Here is a 6078-nt window from a genome sequence, read left to right as displayed (position 1 = left end):
CTCACACCCACTGCCTACTTTACAGAGTCCCAGCATCCAGCTCCTCTTTTTTGTAGCTGGGGGAACCAATCTTAGAAGAGGGGGGTGCACCCTGGATCCCACAGAGTCTCCTGGTCCCCACGTCCACAGATTTTCTCCCTCAGTTTCCCCACCACACCCAGCCATCCTGTGAGCCCCAGAGCCTGGAAGGCCAGGAGGGAGGGCTCAAAGGTCTGTCTGCAGGTTCCCAGACATCTCTGGGTGCAGAGAGAGAAGCATGGGAGAAGTGAGGCCTGCCGCAGAGGCCACCCGAGCTGTTCTCTTGCTCCAGTGGGACAAAAGCCAGCTGCCCCGGAGAGACAGAGCAAGCAAATGCCAGGGCAAATGCCAGAGGGAGTAGAGCCGGTAGAGGGCCTGGGGCCCTGGGGTGCTGGGGCATCTGGATCCCCCACCTAGATCCAGAGCCCCTGATAACTACCCGGACGGGGCAAGGAGACATGAAACTTGGGCTATCAGCCAGAGGAATGGGATTAGGGTGAGATTCAGGGGTCCAGTTGCCCAAAGAAAAGGGGGATTTCTGTGATGAAGAAAGAAGAGCTTGGATGAAGCCCCATCTCCACTCGGGTCCTCCCTCCCTTCAGGCCAGGAGCACAGCCGGTTCCCAGGCCTGTACCCCTGTTGACTCCTCGCTCCCAAGCCACCCTCCAGAACTCAGTGGAACAGCACTTGTGTGGCCATGGCACTGAGAGAAAGAATGTGGGAGTCAGAGATCCTAGTTCAAGTTCTCTTCCCCCGGTTTGACCTCAGACAAGTGTCAGCACCTCTCCGGGCCTCTGGTTCCCCATTTGAACGATGTAAAGGGCAAATCAGATGGTTTCTGAGTAGAGGTGTGGAAGGATTACGCCCTCACTGTGGCCAGGCTGTGTGACCGGAGCTGGAGGTCTTGTGAAGGATGCAGTGAAGGAGACACCACAGGCAGGATGGCAGAAAGGGTGGCCAGGCAGCCCCCCAGGGACAGGACCACACCGAAAGGAGGTGTGGGGGCGAGGAAGATGAGAGAGAAGGCGGCAAGAGCATGGTGATTGATTGGCACCGGAGCTTCAGGGAAAGAGAGTCCCTTTCCCTGGGTCCCACCCACTATTTGGAAATCCAGAGCTGACTCTTACCTGAATCACTCAGGGGCCCAGCCCTGCCCAGCCCCACCTCCGGAGTCAGCTTCTCAGTCAGGTGGGAAAGCTCTGGAATCAACCCAACATCTCTTCAGATTCCCCTCCCCATTCCTCATGAGCTTTCAGGGTGACCTGAGGCAGCCAACTGCCCTTCTTGGACATCAGTTTCCCCATCTGTAAAATGGAGTTCATAATTCCATTCTTGTAAGAGTTATTGTACCTTACAAGACTCTTGCTCCTTGGAAGGAAAAACAAACCTAGACAGCCTGGCCACATTAAAAAGCAGAGATGTCACTTTGCCAACAAAGGTCCATATAGTCAAAGCTATGGTTTTTCCAGTAGTCATGTATGGATGTGAGAGTTGGACCATAAAGAAGACTGACCGTCAAAGAATTGATGCTTTTGAATTGTGGTGCTGGAAGACTCTTGAGAGCCCCTCGGACTGCAAGGAGATCAAACCAATCCGTCCTAAAGAAAGTCAACCCTGAATATTCATTGGAAGGACTGATGCTGAAGCTCCAATACTTTGGCCACCTGATGCAAAGAGCCAACTCATTGGAAAAGACCCTGATGCTGGGAAAGATTGAAGGGAGGAGAAGAGGGCGACAGAGCATGAGATGGTTAGATAGCATTGCTGACTCAATGGACATGAATTTGAGTAAACTGTAGGAGATAGTGAAGGACAGGAAAGCCTGGCGTTACAGTCAATGAGGTCACAGAGTCAGACACAATTCAGTAACTGAACAACAAAGAGTTATTGTGAAGACAAAACACGATGATGTGAGTGATTCTGAGAAATACCATAGGCATGACCAGCCTCCAGCAGGAACCTTCATTACCTGCAGGAATTCATTATCTGCTCTCCCTAACGTTCCCTACCTGAGCAGGAGGGTGTCATGCAAAACTCTCTGCCTCCTCTTTAACTGCTCAGTGCCAGCCTGGGGTTGGGCATCAGTGGTAATAATAATGATTGTTAATATTTCAAGTCCCTCCTGTGAGCCAGGCAGAGTACCACATATTTCACATGTGCTATCATGTGTCAATTTCCCAACAGCCCTACAGAAAAACGATGACCTTCATTTTACAGGGAAAGAAACCAAGGCCCAGAAAGCTGACATGGCTTACCCAAGGTTGCACAACTAGTAAGGGTTAGGTTTCAAGACTCAGTCCCACCCAGTGTTTGGAGTCAGTTAAAAGGAGACAGAAATTGGATGGCACAGAGGCAGGGGGAGGCTAGGCAGTCCAATTTAAGCAGCCAAGTCCAGCCAAAAAGCTAAGAACTGAGAATCACAAAATGTTTTTACATTCCTCTCATCCAAATTCTCACAGCCACTCCGAGAGGAAAACAGCATTATCCCCATGATGCAAAAGAGGAAACCGAGATGCAAAGATTTCCGTCGATCATGCAGTATGGCAGGCATGCTAAGGGGTTTTGGTGTAACGTCTCCTTCATAATTATAACATCTCCCTAAGATCGATTCTCTACTTGTCCCCATGTTCATAAACAGGAAAACTGACCGCTAAAGGCCACGGACTAGTAGGTGGCAGAGCTGGAATTGAAGCCTCCCTGGTCTGTTTGCTGTCAAACTGACAAGGTAACTCCCTGCTGCACCCCATCCCTGGCTCTCTTGGATCCCAAGTCCTGACTCTTTAAAACAAACATCCACATGCAGGCCGAGGCAGGGCCGAGAAGGCAGATAAACAAGCAGGAGGTTGGTGGGTGGCAAGTCCTCAGGCTCTTCTGGGGAGTTTCCACTGCAAAGTCCCCTGTCCTACGGACCTCACTACTGGGCAGCTGGCGCCACCTGATGAGTAATCTTCGAGGATCATACATCAGCTCCTGGGATCTGGGGGCCCAACCACCTGTGATGGAAGAGCTGGAGGGGCTGGGAAAAAGCCGTTGTCTTGTGAAGGTACAATAAATGCTCCAGAGGTTGCTGGGTTGCAAAGTGTCAGTTTCTGCATCCCCCTCCTTCTCCATCAGAACTGAAGAAGGAGGAACAGGTTCCATGATCCTGCTGTGGTAGTGAAATGCTCTCCTAACTGCTCAGCACCTTCAGTAGCTCTCATGGCCCCAGCCCTTGACCTGGCCATCAAGTCTCAGCTGAGCAGCAGGATATCGTAGAAAGAGCCCTGGAGTGGAGGCCCAGAAGGTGCGGTCCCCGGGAAAGTCACTCTTCTCCCTCCTGGACCTCAGTTTCCCAACTTACTAAATAACCTTCCCTGGTGGTCCAGTGGTTAAGACTTCACCTTCCAATGCAGGGGGTGCAGGTTCAAACCCCGGTTGGGGAGCTGGGACCGCACATACTTCACCACCAAAAAGCCAAAACATAAAACAGAAGCCATATTGGAACAAATTCAATAGAGACTTTTTAAAAACGGTCCACATTTGAACCACAATGGTTCAAGAAAATATTTTAAAAATAAATAACTAAGCCTGTTGAATTAGACGTGCTGAAGGAGGAAAATGGGGTCTCAGAGTCAGGCGGCACTGGATATGGAATCCGGCTTCCATATTCAATATTGCAGCCAGTCATGTGTCATTTCTGAGGCTCGGTTTCCTCATCTGGAAATAAGGGCCGTAACAGTACCTATTTCCTGGGAGCACTGTGAAGATATGACTGCTCAGCTCATCCCTTGCACTTGAGAGATACTTGGTAAATGATCATTACTGGTTGAATTATTATTGTTGTTGTCATTCGTTACTGTTCAGTCGCTCAGTCGTGTGTGACTCTTTGCGATCCCATGGACTGCCAGGCCAGACTTCCCTGTCCTTCATCATCTCCCGTTGTTTGCTCAAACCCATGTCCACTGAGTCGGTGATGCCATCCAACCGTCTCATCCTCTGTCGTCCCCTTCTCCTCCTGCCCTCACTCTTTCCCAGCATCAGGGTCTTTTCCAATGAGTCGGCTCTTTGCATCAGGTAGCCAAAGTATCGGAGCTTCAGCAATATTAGTATTGGTATGAAATAATTAATATTAATTAATAATTAACAACAATTAGTTTGATTCAATCAGTGTGGTCCTGCATGTGAAGAAAGCTTGTTCTGGACACCAGAAAGAATTTAAGAAAGAATGGTTGCAGGCAGGTGCTCACCTAGGGTACTAGGAATGCATTTGGGTACCTACAGCAAAGCCCCAAACATAGAAGCTTAAACAAACAAATTTAAAAAAAAAAAAAAGAGGATTCTTCTGGAATCTTCTGGTGTAGATGTGAAGTCGCCCAGGCCCCTTGGCTGCTGGGGAATGCCATCAGAAGGCCAGGCTCTTTCCATCTTTCTGTCCCATCACTTTCAGAATGTGTTGTGTCCTCCAGTCTGAGTTCCAGCTGAGTTCCACCAGCACCTTCTTCCCCAGATCTGTGCCACATAAACTCACTTGCTGGCAAAGGAGATGGGGAACTTGAGTTTGGGGGATCAGGCATGAAGGGACCCCGAGTTGGAAATGGAGATTGGCCCTGCTGTGTCTGCCAGATTCAGAGGAGTCTCTTTCCTGTGTGGGTTGTGGTTTCTGATGTGTGACTTCTCCAGAGAACCCAGCAACGGCTGTGTGCTGCTGACTCCAGAGGTGAGAAGACCTTGCTTGTCCCAGGAGAGGGTCAGAGAATTTCAGAACCACAGCCAGTCGAAGCCCGGAGCTGCCCGAGAGAAAGTCCAACCCAGCCCAGCTCAGTGTCAGACTCAGAGGCTCAGAGCAAGGCAAGGGCTTGCCCAAACAGGCTGGGTCTCTTTCCTCTGTGTCCTACAGCTTCGCATAAAATGACCAACCTCGGAACAAGTCATCTATGAAAGTAGTGCCCCAGTGCAAAGACGCCTCTTCCTCCAAAGGTCTGCCTCCAATAAGCCGAAAATGCAGGGAGCAAGAATTCACGCTTCCAAACAACTCTTCAGGACTGACTCATCACTGGTGTGGAATGTGTGTTCCTGCTTCAGCACCTCGGTTAATAACTCATGGTCATTCGGACACATGCAGTTTAGAAAAACATTTTCAGTTACATCATCTTCTCTTTTGATTCACACATAAACCTTTTGACATAGATGGCTTAGCCCCTGAATAAATCAGGATTATTTCTATGACAAATGACCCACACTCAACTCCAACTGATTTTGGCAAAAGAAGAAGTGTTGGTTCCCAAGCTGAAAAACTGGGGACAGGTATGGCTGCATCCATGTGTCAAGTTTCTCCTCTCTCTCTGTATATCACTGTCTCCATCTCCCTCGCTCTCTCTTTCTAATCTATTTCCCCCCCCCTCTAGTTGACTTCACTCTCAGGCAGATGCTCTCCAAGCTCTGGGGCAGCTCCAGGCTTACACAGTCCTAGTGACCCAATCCCAAATGAAAAGAGGAAGTCTCTTTTCCTGTATACCTCTGGTTGCTCCAGCTGAGCTCACATGACCATCCCTGAAGACCAAATGCTGTGGGCAGGAGGATGGGATGCCCTGATTCTTACCGGCCAGTCCTAGAGCAGGTGCCCATGTGAACTGAGGAGAGAGGGACGCTTCCCAGAAGAAAACTGAATACAAAAGAGGGAAGGGACGCAGGACAGGCAGAGGCAACTGATATCCACTAGCATTCCGCTTCCCCATCTGCCAAAGGAGGACGCCAAGGCTCAGAGCAGTAAGTGGCTTTTACCTGAAACCTCAGAGCTGGTAGGAAGAGAGGTTCTCTTGCCTTTGACCATGAGCCTGGATGGAGAGAAGAAGGAAAGGTTATGGGGATGAAAAGTCCCCTGCCTTTCTGGAGCCTGGCAGGCTTCAGAGCCGCCCAGAGCGGGAGGGAAAAGGATATGGATGGGATGCTGGAATCCAAAGCTGCTTCTCCTCGGTACTTCCTGGTGTGTTCTTGAGCAGGAAAGGATGTTTCTGTTTGCTGAACAACCAGAGCATGCCAGATACATCTGGGCACTTCGCAGACCATGTTTGCCAGAGTTGA

Source organism: Bos taurus, chromosome 11 (genome assembly GCF_002263795.3).
Source record: "Bos taurus isolate L1 Dominette 01449 registration number 42190680 breed Hereford chromosome 11, ARS-UCD2.0, whole genome shotgun sequence".
In the NCBI taxonomy this organism is placed as follows: Eukaryota; Metazoa; Chordata; class Mammalia; order Artiodactyla; family Bovidae; genus Bos; species Bos taurus.
The sequence above is the reverse complement of the archived record's forward strand: the minus strand, read 5'-3'. Positions refer to the sequence as shown.